General features: G+C 43.1%; 1 protein-coding gene across 18 annotated transcripts in view; it reads right to left on the reverse strand.

Annotated features, from left to right (window-relative positions):
- Positions 1-18,249, reverse strand: part of neo1a (neogenin 1a) — a 171,556-nt gene that overhangs the window by 112,076 nt on the left and 41,231 nt on the right. The window lies entirely within an intron of this gene.

Consider the following 18,249-nt stretch of genomic DNA (forward strand, 5'->3'; position numbering starts at 1 on the left):
CCAAAATTCAATTCTTGTTGCTGTCAAACAACTGATCTGTTCCATGGTCACTGCAGTTGATGCCAATACTGATATCAATAGTTTTTAATGTGATGCCCGCACATGTCTTCTTTTCACCAGTTTCAACGGTCTATATTTGATGTTTGCTTTAGACGCCCCAATCTGAAAACCTTCATCATAACATGTTGTGAGTTACAACCTTAGATCCAAAACACTGTGTAAAACATAAATAAAAATAAAATGCAATTTTTTGATGATCATTTTAATGAACCGTGTTCAGCAAGTGTTACCAAACCAATATGGTAACATCCTTCATGTGTTTTACAAATGATGAAGCTCGGCCCATCCTGGATTGTGAGCAACTAAGTCTTTCAAGAATGCCCCTCGCATATCCGATCATGAAATCTGACCATACGATCACTTGTTAACAATGACTCCGTTTACCTTTGAAATCAAATTTTGCAACATTCCCAGTCTTCTGTTGACCCTGTCCCGACTTCTTTGATACTTGTTGATGGCATCAAATCCAGTATTAGCATATATCTTTAGTAATCTATGACGTTAATGATGCAAAACATTAAATATCTATATTTTTTACTGCTTTTAATTGAGAACATGTCAAAAAGCATTGGCAAATTATCACATTTAGTTCTGTGTACTGCCCCAACCGTTAAGGAATCGGGGTTGTACAAAGAAAAATGGCCAGAGTGCATGTAACTGCTGTAACAGATGAGTATTTGATGAGTATTTTTAGGATTCAAGAGAGCTGTAAAATGCTGACTATTACCCTGGAATACACGGAACTACCACTCTCAGAGTTCAACCACATGGAAAGTGACAGTGAAATCACATCTCCTCAGACGTCATCGACTTCAGTGGCACATTCTAAGTCACTCTCACAAAATCTGCCGGTGGCTCAAATGAAAGGACACTACAGGACTCCAAATGCTCAATGAAATGTTTCCCAAGCAAAACATCTTTTTGTTCATTCCATCTTTTCAGCCGCTGAGCCTCAGTCTATCCCTGAGACTCTGAGAGGCTTTTCATTATGAAACCACAAGCCCCGATGGAATTGGACGAGAGGAACTGACAAATTTAACCCAGTCTAGCCTCCCTTGCAAGTTAATATCACGTCTTGCTTTATTATAAGTAGAGAGTGCAGAGGAGGAGTAAACACTTTGGAACGCGGTTGCCGTTTCCTTTCCTCGAGCATAAATGGCAACATCGCACTGACATGGATAGCGCCAAAGTAAGTGCAATTGCTTTGCATTTGTCCTCATCCATTATTCAAGCGCTCCAACCCTAAGAGTCACACAGTAGTATTGTTTAGATAAATAACACCAATTATCAGTTCTACAGGGATGGAGGGGAGCTCGAAAAATAATTAAGAGGGTATGAAGGTATTTTAATAATGCAGCGAAAGGAGTGAAATAAGTGGCTGAATGTTAAATGTAGTTTAAAATATGCCTGCTCCCTTCCAAGGAAATGGCAAGTCTTCAGGGGGGAGTGGAAGCAGAAAGACACAGAAAGAGAGGAAGACAGAATCAGAGAAAGAAGGGGTTGGAAGGAGAGATACTATGTCAATGGTTCAGCTATTCAACTACTCGGGAGGTAATTTCTCTACCTTTCGGCGGCAAGTCTCTGGTGTGATATCCAAAGAGAAAAGCAGCGTAATGCGTGGTCCATTACATTGGCGATATGGCAGCTTGTCCTCAGTGCACTTAGTTCTCTTGAAAGCGCAAACAATTACAGAAAATGACTGAATGGAATAAATATGTTCCACTTCCCCATGCGGGAATAAAAGGTAAAGCAGCACAGCATTCCAACGACGATATCCATGGTATTCACACTTCTTCACCAATGGAGAGCCGAAATAAGGGAAAGGACTGCACAATGGACAGTATTGGACCTTGGACATTCTGATGCATCAAGAAGACAAAAACAATAAGCATGGTCCCTTTCAAAAAGCCATAATAATGATTAGGAAAGCTGTCTTACATATATCCTTGTGTGATTGCTAAGCGCCATCTTTACAGAAGGCACACTGTTAAACTGGAAAGTTTCAAATCAGATCTTTTAATGTGCAGCTAACAAAATCTGCTGATGCTATGAAGCTCAAGTACTCATGCACACAGTATTTTATTTAGAAAATCCCATCAGGCAGAAGTGGGTGCCAGATTCAATTGACTAAACAGAGGAAGTAATACAATATACCACCTCCTAAGCCAGCACAACATTTTGGACGGTAACTCTTAGCAGTAAGCGAGGGGCTTTAAATTAGACGTAAGTAAGCAGCTGATTTCAGGAAATCAATAAATTCAGAGGGGCCTAGTGTACATATTGGGCAGTAGGTGACAACACCAGCTAATGTATTTTACTGATGGTGTAGATGACAGATGGAGAGAGACCAGAGTGGAGTAGCAGTGGGGGGAATTTGTCAGTCCTGCAGACCAGAGGCACCATGGCATGCTTAATCATCTCTGCTGGAACAGTGGGTGTGTGGGTTGGGCAGAGCTTCCAGACCCTCATCTGGCTCTCTTCCAGTCAAAAGACTATCTTCAGCTGCTCTTTATCTGAGGAGAAAACTGAATGGGCTTGAAGGTCCTGCGGTATCCTATCAGAGCGAAAACAGCCGCCTTTAGCAGCTTTTTATCCCCATCGTCGGAGCAGTAGGGGAGGGCTTAGCTTCGGCTCTACTGTCGGTCAAAATGGCGAACCATCTGCTTTCAGTTGCAGAGACAACACACAGTCAGCAGCGCAGGGCAAGGGAAGGAGAGAAAGGTGGAACGGGAGATGGGGATACGGTCAGGGGTTATGATGTGTTCCTGAAAGGCTAATGGGGCTATCTGGTGACCAACTACACTTTCAACTGTTTTACCATTTTTACACCAACACTGGCTCATGTATGCAGTTTTTTTTAAAGCAGGTCTACCCGCTAAAAAAGGCAACTGCCATTGGAAGAGTTTGGATGAGGAGTGAAACATCATGCCTCTCTCATCTCTGTTGAGAGTTGTATGCACAATACCGATTGTACAGCTGACACAGATCGGGTATTGCCATGGAAGTCAGTGACAGTGTTTCCTAGTTACTTTTTACTTTTAATTCAGTCCCTATTTCAAACTCAGCGCTGACCGAACAATGCTCTACCACTGCTTGAACAGAGAGATACAGAAAATGATTTACATGCCAGCGCCCTCACATGAAAACGTGTCACAGCATTGCACCCAAAGGGAGACGTGTTTCCATCACAGCAGATCAGTGCTGGAGCCCATAAACACCCATGACTACAGCAAAGTCATTTGACGTGTGAATGAGTGCAGATTGTAGCCTTTCTTAGTGAGGTCAGAAGCCAGATGTCTGAGGGTTTTTGGTCCATTTTGTTTACAACCTTTCCCTAAAAAATAAACTGTATTAATGCCACCAATACAAGTCAAACTGCAGACAGAACACACATTTCAACAGACAACAGAGCAAAACAATGATTCCACCAGCAAAGTCCAAACTCCAATAACACAGTAAGGTGGGTTGGTGTAATCAATACTGGACCTACTACATGTAGACTAAACAAATATTATGAAAAAGCGACATCAGCTGCCAAAAACCTTCCAAAGTTTCAGAATCTTGTAGAGAAACTACAAATCTGAAGAAAAGCTTTCAGATAAGCTTAAACTTTTAGCTTAAAGCCAATAAAAAGTTTACTTTTGGGAACTAATAAGCCTGTGTGTGAGTTTCAGGCCTGGAAAACATTTCTAATGAACACCTACAGAGAAAGCTTCGCTCTCTTGATGTATTCCAAGGTGTTCATCGACAGAGAGCTCAACAGACTGATGTTCACACGCATCATTAAAGTGCAGGAGACAAAATCTAACCAATGCTTGCTGCAACAGAACAAAATGAAAAGACGGAGAGGAGATTTTTACAACAATATGGAATGCTGTATCTTGTATAGAAACTTTCTCATGTGGTAATTTATTCATCAAACCTATGCATCCAGATTCTTTTCTCCAAGTAACACAAAGTACACCAGAATGAAATTACTTTTCTCTAAGATGTTTCTTAGAGTTGCAAGAGAGAAAAGACACACATCTTTAAACCAGAATGTATTAGCACAGAAACACTGCAGGCTTTTAACAACACAGCTGCTGAGTTAAAGAAGGAAGGGGGTGTCAGAAACCACATTACAGCGTGGAAAGTCCAATCTATTTGAGCCTGGCAGTGTGGGAGCCCCCGTTTTTTCTTTGAAAAATAAGAACCGCCGCACCAGGCGACCAGTAAGAGGAGCGCAAGGGGCTAGAAAATGAGGTTGTCTGCTTGATAAGTATGTGCTGTTACCTCTGTCCCAAATCCACTTTGCTCAGCAGTCATAAAAGGTTTGGGAGCCCAGCTTAAGGTGGTGCCCTGATATGCTGCCTTGCTCTCTCCCTCCACAGTTTCTCTCTTAGATGGGAGACAGAATGGAGACATAGAGCTGAGGCTGTATTTCCCATCTTGAGCCAGTGTTGCAAGCATATTTGTAGATTTTACAGGGCTTACTATCAGGTTGAGGTGTAGGCAATGTGTTCGCAGAACAGTAAGCTGTAAAAACTGGATAACTCACTTGTGCAACATATATTCTGTTTTCCGTACCTGTAAACGGTCGCTTTACAATTCCTGCAGGAGGGTACACGGGCCGTCTCTTTAACGGAAGGTTTAAGATCGCAGAAAAGGCAGTAAAGAGGAGTGGCTGAGGGTCTGCTCTCCACACAAAGACCCCCTGTTCTCTCCTATTCTACCCTCGGCTCAGCAGGAAGCCTCCTCCCTCATTGACCCACCGTCTAAGAGAAGCCATATTGACTATGCTCCTCATTGAGCGGCTCTTGAGGCAGAGCAGACGCTCTCTGAACCAGTCACATTTTCAACAACAGAGGCCCCTTTTATGGCTCAGACTTGGGGACAAGGAAATTCTGGACATCCTGATAAGTAAACACACTTGACAGGCATTTACAACCATTGGAAAATTGTAATTCCACTGTAAAGAATAATAGAGATTAGGAACCGATTATCTTTCTAGGTGATTATCAGATCTGATACGCAGCATTTTTCCTGATTATCGGAATAGTATCTTTTTTGTGTGATTGCTGAATAAATAAATCTGTCTGTCTGCAGTCACCAGCCCGTGGTCTGACTCAATGCCAAGCCCACGAAACTCTCTCACTGGTTACACATCACAAGTAATAGCCTATCAACACTGAATAAGCTGAATGCAGTGCAGTAAACCCTTATTCTTTATTATCTCGAGGCATACATTTTTCACACACTCTTTGTTCTGTTTTCCTGTTGTAGAATGTGTGTCTGTGTGCGTATTCTGTGTGTCTGTGTGCGTATGTGTGAGTGTGTGTATGAGTGTGTATGTATTTGTGTATGTTTCTGTGCATGACTGTGGGGGTGGGAGGGTTGGGTTCTTTTAATTTTCTTCTCTTGATTTTATTTGATGTTTCTCTTTTTCTGCTGTTTGTACATTTCTGTAAGGCACTTTGAGATAGTTTTTTGCGCCATATAAATAAAGGTTGATTCGATTTAGGTTGATTTGAATGTGTCACTGGATCTCTAAGACTTTTATAAAGGTAACAAGCTATGGTACAAAGTCATCAACAGCACATTAAGGATGAATAGAAACCGTCCACGCAGGTAAAGGTGGAGGTTGAGTAACGACAACTTGTAATGAACCTGAGCACTTATTCACCGAGCTGCTGCCTCCCTGTTATTTCCATCCCTCCGCTGTTTGTCCTTCCACCTTCAGCATCAGGGTCTTTTTAATGACACTAATGGAGAGAGTTGTCTCAGCTTCTCTCCCACACGCCTCCCCGGCTTCTATTTTGTCTTTACACCTCGGCTCTGTGTCTCCTTCTCTCTGCAGAATCCTTCATCTCCCCATCTCTCCAAACTCCTTTCTGAAGTCCATCTGTCAGCATGAAACACCTCAGGGAAATAACAACCGTCTTGAGACCAAATGCGGAGGGACAAGGTGTCTTTCACAGAGCAGGAGAAAAAGCTGCAGCCAACTTGTTTTATTCGAGCTATGAATCTATTTGGGGAAAAAAGAAACAGTGTCCTTTTCTAATCAAAGGACGAGTACAGAGGTCCCCTCAAGGATTCTGTTATGGAGTGGTTGCAAGTTTAGGCGGCCAGCTTTTTTCCTTTCATTTTGTTAAAATCGACATTCGGGCACTTGACTTGAAATGAATCATGAATCAGTGAAGATTTGAGTGAGTGGAGACACCCATTTCATTAACAGGTAATAGAAAAGAAAGGAGAAGCGGGCACATTCATTGTGTTTTCAATGCAATGAAAGACTTTCATCGCCTGCCATTAGTCTTGAGTGCTGTTGGTTTTCACACATATAAGCAAAGACTAAGTACCAGCTGAAAGGTTCATCATTAAAGGTTAAGAGTCACGATGACAAAAAGTAAAGGACGAGAAAAAGTGCATCTTGTTTTTTACTCTTTTCACGATTTGTAACAGATCTAGTGTTGATGCCAGGGACAATGCCCAACATGCCTGAGGGAGATGGCTATGATCTGGGATACCACAACCCACTGATTCTGGTATTCTTAGCGTTCCCCTCAGCAGTAGATGAAATGAAGGGGTTGAGGCCAAGCCATAAAGGGATGGACAAAATGACTGGGGTGCCTAGCGCACACTGGCTGTCCTGCGCTGGCACCCGCTCAACTGGCAGATTAAAAGAGGAAAGGATCCAATTTTTTCAGCTCACAGTTCTCTGTCATCCTGTCTACGCGATGCCATTGTAAAACTCTGGAGGCCCAGAGAAAACATGACAGGGTCACAGGCGAGGCTGAGTCACTGCGACGGCATCAGCCTTGAATTCACTGAATACTGCCAGAAAATGCCATTCTAACACAAATGTCAGTCTCTGTTTAGGTCAGATGAAGACAGATCCCACTCAAATGCCTGGCTGGTTAATAGGATTAACAAATGCATTCAGTGCAACCGGTAAAATATCAAAAACAAACGTGTCCAATGTGCAGAAAACTACGGGGATTGTCGTTCTCTTTTTTCTGGTACTGCGCTCTGACTCTTCAGTGATGGTAACATGCAGCAACAGTAATTAATGCACAAACTCTCCTTCCAAAGAACCACACACACTGACCCCTATTTCCTGTTTTGCAGTATGAGGCTTGAGCCAAGACCACCTTGGAGACAGGACTAATGCTGCAGCCACTACAAGGCTTCTACTTAAACCAGTACCAAATCTGAAACTGCTCCTGGTGACTGAGTGTGGAAGCTCAAAATATGCAACGCTTCACATTTCACTTAATTTCTTTTGTCCTTTTCATGTCTTTACTAGACAGCCCAGAGAGATGACAGGAAACGGGAAGAGCGATGGCGGATGACATGCAGCAAAGGGCCACACTTGAGACTCGAACCCTGGGCCGCTGTGGCGTGGACGCACTCACATGGAGCGCACACTCCAGCAACCCAGCCAGCGGGGCCTCCCAACGTTTTTGACCAATGAGACGAAATAAGCAAGCATCACTTTGAAGTCTGTGATCGTCATTCGTCTTTGCTGAATGCATTTTATGGAGAAATGCTCAATGTCGACATTTTTAATCAAAAATGTCAAACATTTGCTGTTTCAAGCTGAATCAAGACAAGATTTTCTGCTTTTCTTCCGTCATTTATAATTTATAGTAGTTGTGGTGGGAATTTTTCCACATGTTTGACATTCAATAAACTAAATGCCAGATTAACTGATAATGGAAATAACAGTTGGTTGCAGCCCTACTTAAAGCATTGTGCCAATGAATGTTAGTTGAAGCACCGGTTTAAATGAGAGCACAGCTCCAAATCTCCCACGTCACCGGGCTGAGCTTCTTAATAACCCACAGTGACCTACAGAATTCAGGCCAAAACTAATTATTCTAAGTCAAAAGTCATGACTGGAGATTACAATTAGAGGGATTGTGGTCATTTGTACTACTTTTTTCTCTAAAGTTTAGTCAGTCAAACTCATGGGTTCCTTTTTTGTACGTCTCTGCATGTAGTTCCTCTAGAACGCTGAATGCTGAGATGACAAATGGCTCCTCTGAAAAGCAGGAAATAGCCCTCCAATGCCGAGTGATTCATGCTTTACACTCATTAGCATTAATTTTTAACAACGTTTGCAACAATTACATTTGGAACCGATGTTTCTAAAATATGCATATTTGTAGTCTTCTGCCATGTGGCTGTGCATGTAAACAGGATGTACATGCAATCAAATATGTTCTTAATAATTATATTAGACACTTTACAAATACAGAATTCTTCATTAAACTTGATCGTGCTAATGACTCTAAATGCAATAGGGCCAAGTTAGGTTACCATCACTTTACAGCATTCCTTTAAAGGTACGCAGACAAAAGTGTATCCATGCAGTTGTTAGGAAAAATAGCATGATTGCCTCCAACCCCAGTGATGATCAAGCCTTTATACTGCATGCAACTTGCAAAAGTGCATCAATGAAAATGTCACCAAAGGAAACATTCACTGTTGTAGTAAAGCCCTCTTATCAACATTAATGTAAATTGGTACAATAATAACTGAAGGCCACCAAACTCTGTCAAATGCTTACAGCTCACTGTAAGCATTCAACACATTATTCCATTATTTTCAGTATGACCGGGCAGAAATACACTGGGAACACCACAACAGAGAAATTAGCAACTGAAGAAAGGAATCCTTGACAGAGCTCCCAACAGATGAGTGTGTCTGAGGGGGAGACAGAGATCCTGAAGGGATTGGCGAGACGGGGGAACCTCTCTCACCTCCCCTGGTTGTGATAATTAACCAGCACTGATTGAGGCTCAAATTCCCCCTCTTATCAGACTCCCCACGGGCTCACGATGAAGGATTGGCCCGCTGAGACGACAGCAACACAGACGAGCATACTGTGAGAGCTGGTTTAGAGATGGTGCGGGGGTACAGTGTGAGAGAACGTCAGAAACACGCCTCATGGTGAATAATTAGAAAATAAAATAGCTAGAAACAGCGTGTTTCCTGGGCTAAATGGGAACACACTGCGCAGCTGGACCAAAGGTTAAAACCATCACTTAATGTTCATATTTGAGAACTGGCATAACCTTTCTTTGGTTGTTGGAGAAAGCCTAGTGAAAATCTCACTAGATGCCAAATCGAGCCCCTCAAGCAAACCATCCAATGCTGAGACCTAAAATACTGCTAGGAAACAAAACACAATGCCGTTCAGTTTTATAACTCGCGTTTAAAGCTCTGATGTGGCACTAGATAAAAAAGAGAGGATATGCACATCTCCCTTTGACCCACAGCATCTGTCAAAGAAAACAGGAGCAGACTCAGAGATACTGCTCAGTGTGTTCAATGAAAACAGAGCAAGTGTGTGAAATACAAATGAGGTGATAACGTTGGGAAAATGCCCAAATCTGCTCGAGACCTTGCGATTTCAGAAGTTTTATTCAGCTCTGCCACACAGGGATGAGTCATCCGATACGTAACATCAGCGGGCAGTGGGTAAACATGGCCAGGAAGTAGTCGACATACTGGTCAGATTGAGCAGAGTTCCTCCTTTCTCCGTGAACGACAAAAGATGAGATAGTCATCTGAGACAGGAAAGCACATTCATCTTGCCACCCACCAGCTCTGCCCCGTCCCCACTAACCCTGATACTAAAGAAAATCATGTGGCTGTAATGAGATATCCTATAGATTTTTTAATGAAACACAATATTGCATTTTCTTGCCCCCGGTTTTTTGCTATCACACTCACTCACACAAACACATGCACACACACAGAGGAAAGAAAATCAATATAATCCAGTATGCCTCACAAAGTCAAACACCCGGCAATTTATCAGCATTGGATTTCAAAGTCTGGGTCTTTGCCTATTTCGTCCTTGACTGCTGTCATTTTTTTTTTTAATCACAAGAGAATAGAACTGAAACAGCACAGTACAACTCACACACAGGATGGATGGTAACAGTCAAGTCTGAACTGCACTGTAGTGTGGTATAAAGAGCTGGGGATGAAAGTGCAGTGCACAGTGGACAAGTCTACTGGAGGTCACATCCAAACGTTCAGTTGATCACAGTCTCTTGCTTGAGGTCCTTTGAGCGGTCAAGTGTGGCCAATCTGCCTCTGATAAGCCTGCTGCCAATTACCAGCCCCAGACACAAAAACATTTCAAACTATCTTAGTTCCTGCCCCTGTTAAGATAAGAATCTAGATGCAAATTTAGCTAATTACAACAAGAAAGCTGAGTCACCCACTTTCAAATTCTAAATGAACATTCACAGACCATTACACTGGCCAATTATTGTCATATAAACATTAACGATATAATTCATTTTCCTCTGAAAACAGAAAGAAACCCAAAAGTCTTGACACGGTCTCCAGTTCCTATCCTCTCCCCTCATAAATGACTCGACATCATTTGTGTCTTTCAGCTTTTAAGCAAGAACACGACGCCTCCCCTTAAAAAAAAGCCTTGTATAAGCAGCATGTACAGTACAGCAGGACTTCTCCTCCTTCGCTTCTTTTTGTTTGTTCATAGTACGTTGCTTGTGGCTTCAAAGTGGTCGGCGTGGAGGTGCTGTTAGCGGGCTGCTGATAAAAGAGCAGCCAGTCGCTGCATGTTCACAGCCATTTAACAGTGGAGCACAGGAGGGATCAAAGCCTTCAAGCCAACAATGGGAGAGAGACTCAATTACTATTTTACTTGCAACGGATGTTCTCCGTCTCAGAAAACAAAATTAAAATAAAATAAAAAATAACTCTGAACAATATATTTAAGTCAGAAAAGTGGGGGACCAGGAGAGGAACGCCATCTACAGACAGTACAGTTATATGGTGGAGTTAAGAGTGGTTACAGGGGTTAAGTGTTTGCACCAGGGGCACAGTGCGATTACAGAACAAAGAGGCGCTGTGATGCATTCAGAGTTTGAATCCTCATGTAACCTCTTATTCTGTTCATGGTGAATCGATCCTTAGATGGAGTTGCAATTCTCTAGTAAAAGATTACGTCTCAACCAGTAACTCTCAACAGTATGATCGCCGGTTTACAAAAGTCCTCTGTTTAACTTCAATATGGATCATTACAAATACACTATGTTTTAAACCTAGTAGGTTGTTACACAGTGAGAACAAATAAATCATGTGTTGAAATCTAAAATTCTGATGCAATTAGGGTTGTCACGATACCAGAATTTCAGTAGTCGATACCAATACCTGTGAATTTCCACGATTCTCGATACTAATTTGATACCACAAATGGAATTCTCTAAACAAGTCGGGGTGCCTGTCTTTGAGGTGTTTGGCCAGGTTTGACCTGCTTCCTCCTTTCGTTTGAAAACTTCTGGGGCACTGTTTGCATGTCGGCTTGTTTGAGTCTAGAATTACTCCGTATTTATCCGCTTTGAATGCAAAATATTTCCACACGCGACTCTTAGTACCTGTCTTGTCGACGAGCCGACGTGTTGTGCTTTCACTCTCACTTGCTGAAGCCATTTTTTTCTAAGACGGCAGGTTTTCTTCTTCAGCACCGCTGACTGCTCTGTGCTGCTCACACGCGTATACTGCCCTCGTCAGTTCCACCAAGAATCGACACGGCTCGCCGAGTGAAAACTTGTATATTCGGTTCTGACGGTACCAGAAAAAAGCAAGTATCGAATTATTTTTTTCGTGTCGGCATTGAATTGGTATGGAAGTATCGGTTCTTGTGACAACCCTAGATGCAATGCATCAACAATCATTTATAAAATTGCACCAAGCCTCCTGAATCAGATCAGAAAAGGATTGATTTGTGAGGTGGCTAGACATTCCCACCCCTGTGTCTGTCAATTTCCAATAAATAGCAAAGAGAACAGGCTATCAAAAATCAATTCAGGTGAGGAGAACGAATATTTTCTTCTCACTGCATAAAGCTCAGAAATGAGGAAAAAACCTGGTGTCTGTCCAACCACATAAGTATCTAGATGTACCGTATTTAGAATGAATTTGAAACATCTTTTGAAACTGACCGACATGCAGACAGGCGTTGCTGAGGTGACTGGTGTAAATGAGTAAACTCAGCCTAATGCAGAGTTAAATTAGTCTAAATCTGAGCCAAAAGCAAAATGACATGCAGCGAGTAATGTGTGCTGATGCAATCTGCTGATCCTCTCCTTCTTTAGGGACCGTCTGCTGTTTCGTTCAGCAGGTTTGCTTCTCCGACATTCATGTTCATACCGCTCGTCCACTTCTGTTCAACCATCACACTTCTTTGTTTGGACCTTTGTTTTTTTGCAATCAGCCTCTCTCTTCTTTGTGCTCCACCACAGAATGTGAAACCTGTGCCAGTCTCTGAGGGTGCTACTACCACAAAAGAGCTCGGGGGATGTTGTGGCGCTGGTGGTGTAAATGGGAGGTGAAGTATGGCATAAATATCACCATCTAACAAAGCGTCCCATCACCACACATCCTCACAAAGCTGCATTCTTGGTCACAGAGACTGATTTTGACATAAATACATGCATGTGACCTGTGTTGATACCCACTGTTACACTGCAGCATGAAAGGGCCGGCCTTTCTTTTTCCTGCCCAACAGAGGCTGAACACTCATTACGCAGCAAGCTTATCTCTGCTCTCAGTCCTGTCGGCTCGGACGGCAGGAGCTGCCCAGGCTGTCGGATGCTAATGCGGATCATATTGCAGGTGAGGGAGAGGCGCAGTGATGTGGCAACAAGACAGAGTAATGGGTTTTTTGTTGTGCAGTCAAGACATCAGGAAAAAATCCAGCAGGACACAGCAAGGTGAATGTCACTCACTGTGTGCACATCGAGAGAGAGAGAGAGAGAGAAGAGAGAAAGAGAGAGAGAAAGAGAGAGAGAGAGAGAGAGAGAGAGAGAGAGAGAGAGAGAGAGATCAACTCATTTGTTTACAAAGAGAATTATGGCTATGTGGCCTCAATCAGTCTGGCTTAGATAAGGGCTGAATGAAAACAGAGCCTTGTGTCCCAGCAGCAACAGAAAGACGGCGCGACTCAATCCCAGTGGGTATTATTCTCACTGTCCAATCATTTTTACAACAATATCACGATACACAGTGTATGCTGTGTGCTTATTCTTCAGTCTAAACTTACAGCCAAAAGGTTTTAGATGGCGTGATATTGAAAGGTAAAACCAGGAATTGAATCCAGAAAGAAAATGTCACACTGTCCTTTTAGTCAACACACAATGACTGTGTGTCTTGTGAGGCATTTCCATTAGCACTTTTGGCCACGCTGAATCAAACCACACCGTGTTGATTTGCGTTTCCATTGCCAGTTTAAATGTGCCGAATTGTGCCCGAGATGGTCTTTCTCTGGAGTGTCCAACCGCCTGGAAGCAGGCTGTGGTGACATCACTGCTTTGTCATCATTCTGAGACTGAAGGTAGCCAAGTAGAAGTGAAACAAAGCAGGCTGAGTATCCATGATGGTAAGCAGCTGGCTACCAACAACCACTGTACAGTGCAGTATTAAACAGGGTGCTGCTTTAAAGTGTCATGAAGTGTGTTGCGTGTTAAAGACACACCTTCAGGCAGGTAATGTGGAACAGGGTGTTCCTGAGGTCAGAGATGGAGTAGTAGTACCATCCTCATAAGTATGTTAATTCAGGAGCTCTGCGTTCATTTGCAAAGTAAATACTGGTTTGCTTAAGAAAACTGGTTCACTAACTAGCTGTAGTCACTTTGGACGTATTAATGGCTGTAAGCCATGAGTCTGAGAGTTTGTGTTTAAAGAACGTGATTGAAAGCAACAGAAAGACATCACTCGTTTCCTCTGTGGTTGCTCATTTGCAGCAATTAAACCATATTATCAGCATCACTTTGGCAGCAGTCAACGGTTGCAAAACAGTGCTATCTGTGCAATTGCTGGTGCTTCAGCAAGTTAGATAGATAAGTCCCATTTCCTGTACGCTGACGGATTGTATCTAAGCACCATTGTGTGATGTGATTGTCTGCGTGTGTGTGTGTGTGTGTGTGTGTATAACCGATCACAAAGCAAGGAAGACATCTAGCCCATCAGAGGGAGTCCCCCTCACCCTCCCACCTCTCTGTCTGTATCTGTCTGTCCCTCTCGCAATAAAAACACAGGAAGCGGAGACCGTGAGCACTTGACACAGGCTCGTGTGCCGTGGCAGATTTGATCAGAGCGCAGCTGAATTCGCACTTAAGTGTCAGCCAAGGTGTGTAAACAGACAACCACTGACCATGACGGGCTCGTGTACAAGTGTTTACAGTATATCATAAGCAGACGTAATCTCTTCAAGAGCAATCTGGTCCGAGTTGCCCCCCACCGGTCCTCGCCTCTGAAGAAAAATGAATCATCAACGGGGCTTGGGTAAAGTTTCATCACTATTGGCTCAAATGTGGCAGTCAAATCTGCTTACTGGCCTACATATGAAGCTTCCTTATCAATCCTATCAGTGAGGCTTGTATCAGGGAGCATCAATAAAAGATGAGAGGATTATGTATTTAATATGCTACATATAGCTTACGTGGTATGGTGGTCATAAATAATTCACTGCAGAGCTATTGGACTGGGGCCTGTGTATCGCTGAAGCAACACTTTTCTGTCATGTCGAGGCTCACTTGACAGTTTTCTCCTAAATGAAAACTGCTCACTGATATCAGCTGTGAAAACTTCACTGAGAACGCACTTTGAAATTTTGATGAATTGTGATCAGCGTGAGGTATTGACCCACTCAGCGGGCACAAACAACAACACACCCTCCCCCAGACAAAAGTGTTTCTCAATCACTTCTTCCACACAATCCTGATGTATAATGAGGCATGTTTCTGTGAGTGTGTGCCTGTCTATCCACATCCCAGCCAAACCAAGCTGTTGAGTAAATAAGTGGCTGAATGGCAGCAACTGATGAGCAGTCATGATTTGCCGTCAGTTCCCCCCCCCCCCCCCGAGGGTTTCATGCACACCCCAGGCAACGCTAAGGCGAGAGCTGCAACCACAGGGGCACTCTGGCCCTGAACCCATCTAATCCTCAACACAGGAATAAGGCCCCTGTGTGTGTGTGTGTGTGTGTGTGTGTGTGTGTGTGTGTGTGTGTGTGTGTTTGTGTGTGTGTGTGTGTGTGTGTGTGTGCGCGTGCGTGTGTGTGTGTGTGTGGTTGTATGTTCATGGAGCATGCAGCAGCACCCCATGAATGTATAAATATACAAGTAGCTGCTGCCAGTGTGTGTGTGTGTGTGTGTTTGTGTGTGTCATTATATACTAGGCTGACAGGTTAAATAGAGAACACATCTGCTTGGACTTATTTGTTTCAGTCATGCAGGTTAGTCATGAAGGACAACGACCAGTACAGTGACTGTAACTAACCATTATATGCACTATTGATTTATCTGCAGATTATTTTCACACTTTATCAACTATAAAAATACCAAAAATTGTTTCCCTGAGCGCAAGGGAGATCTTTAATTTGCTTTCTTCTATCCAGCCAACAATCCAAAACCCTAGGACTCTTCATTTACCATCATAAATGACAAAGAAGAGCAGCAAATCTTTACACTTCAAAGGCTGAATTGAGCAAATATTTTACATTTTTGCTTGAAAAATGACACAATTATTTGATTATCAAAATAGATGCCAAGTGGTGTCCTTTCATTCAAATAATCGATTAATCGTTGCAGCTCTACAGTCAACTACACAAAGAGATACCAATTACAATCAACATAATGTTATAGTTAGGAACTGATGAAACCATGTAAGGTACACAGTGATATCAAACAGAGAGTCAATTTACACTCAGACTGCAGTCACGTCCAGCCTAATCTCTTCTGATCAAACAATTTACCGTCTTCGTTGGCCTGAAGAAGCGATGCTACAGTACGTGAGACTTTAAGCTCTAGGAAAACAAAAAATACTATTAGTCACCGCAAATAGTTTTCATATTTAATAGCTTCTCTCAACCAGAGTGCTTCTCGCTGGGTGTCCTTGTCCGCTCCATCACGTCTGAGTGTTTGGTTGAATTATTAATGCTGCCCCTGCAGACTGCAGGTTAGCCAGCAGGCAGGACGGTAGTATGTTGTGTGCAGAGGCCACTTCAGTCCTTGTTTACATGCTTGTGGGGATTGTGATTGAGTGTTCACCTGCTAATCGCCCACAGTGATGTCAGTTGTGCCAACACAGTTGCCATGGATTTACTCTTATACACAAAGCATTCAATATACATACCTGTCTCCGTATATGGGGAATAAAGGCGTTAATCCACATGCGGCTTGCACCCAAGTGGATTGGAAATTCATGGCTGTGGCTTGCAGAGGTTCTGTGATTAAACAGAGCACTGCAGGAAAGCTGGAAGTGCACGTGCTGGGACCAGCTGTGCTGCAGTGATACGGGGAGCCGTCTGCCCATTGGAATTAGCTCAGAACACAGAGCATAATTATCTTCACAGGCAGGTAACAGCTCCACTTGGTGCTGCTGGTTTAGGCTACTCAGACAAAAGTAAACAAAAAGGAAAAAAGCATGTAGAGGAAGAGGTAGAGGAGGAAATGAAGATACACTAAGGAGCTCCCACCGATGCATCCCAGTACGTCTTCATTAGCATCCAAGTTCAGTGGGTTCAAACTAAGGGCTCAAAATGAATCCGATAAATATCGAGATCATTATTTTCACAATTATTCACTGATTTTACCGTCCAAATATTTTCATTGCACGTTCAAATTGAAATGGTTTTAAAGTCATTGATCAGTCCTTCTCTGGGGGTTGGATGATGTAGTGACGTGCTGTACAGCAGAGGTGTCATGGATGTCCGAGTGGACCCTGGACATAGACGGGGATTCAGTGAAGTAACCTTAGCAACGAGATTCTTTTTGGCCTGCATACATTACTTTTCCTGTATTAAGTCATATTTTATCACCGGGTAACTGAATCCTGGGTCTCTGAATCCAAAATACTGAGTGATGAGCAGTTTTGAGCTCGAGCTCTTCGCCTTCTGCTCCAGATTTTTGTTTTTCCTGCATGCACCCTGTTGTATAGCACTCTTCTATCGTTGACTTCACGCACACTATTCAGGATTTTTTTTTTGCCTTGGCTGTCGCTGCATGGTGCACACGCAGCACCAAAACAGCTCCCCGAAAGTGAAGCCAAAACAACATGATGGCCCCCTGGCGGTCAGCTGTTAGTTTAGGAAGCACTCGATTCAACATAAGTTTCTTGAGAGAGGAGTGCAAACTTTTAACGTCAGTTCCCCAGAAAATCGTGTTCATTTCATTTTGGGAAGCCTGAACCTTGATTGAGATGGAAAAGAAAAACTGAGAGTATACATGCAGGTTTCAGTCGAACCTTTACATTCTCCATTCTCGTTATTGCCTCTCAAATGTCCCACATTCTGACAACTCGTCTACTCTTGGTTCAAAATGATGATTTGCCTGAGGAGTGGACCATTTTTACATATCTGTGCTGTACTTTGATAAAGGCCACACAGTTATTACAAAGAGAAACAAGGCACCCCGCTATATGGAAACAGTCCATTGAGTTGCGACATGAATTATACGTTGCCTTTGCTGTGCAAGCGAGAGCTCCATGCTGCATACAAAGGGGGAAAAAGTGAATGTCAGGGCAGTGGAAAAAGGGATTTTAATGGCTTCATTTGACTCCTGACAGGACTCTGGGTTGACTCCAACTCTGCCTTTGATGGGTGGTAGAGATCCAGGGGGCACCTTTGTTCAAGCGCTTAGGCTCTGGCTTTTTAGAGAAAAGTGAAACTATGAGAGTAATTTGGCAAAGCAGTGTGAGTGTGTGTGCGTATGTGTTGTGTGTAAGTATTGTAAGATGGGGAGGGAGGGGGTAATGGGGACTACTTTTATCCACATCCATTTAGTTTCCTGTCATGAGCACAGACAGCACAAAGGGCGAATAGAAGGCCTGCTCTGACGGGGGATTATGGTAATGGGCACCTAAGCAAAACGGAGCAAAGCTAACTGTCGCTACGGTTACCCTGCACACGGTTCGATTAACAGCATGCAGGAAAACCCAAAAACTTGCCAAAAAATAAAGCGACGAATATTCACGAACATCACCTGCAGGCATGGTATGCTTGTTTTCAGTTACCCTACTCTTTTTGACTGCCTTAGAGCACTCCACATTTTCTGTCATACGAACCTGTTTGTACAAGCCTCTGGGACTGGGATAATTAGCTCTGACGCTCAATCTATTTTAGGGACTAGCTAAAGCAGTGGCAACTGTGCACCATCACTGCTA

Source organism: Sparus aurata, chromosome 4 (assembly GCF_900880675.1).
Source record: "Sparus aurata chromosome 4, fSpaAur1.1, whole genome shotgun sequence".
Classification (NCBI taxonomy): domain Eukaryota; kingdom Metazoa; phylum Chordata; class Actinopteri; order Spariformes; family Sparidae; genus Sparus; species Sparus aurata.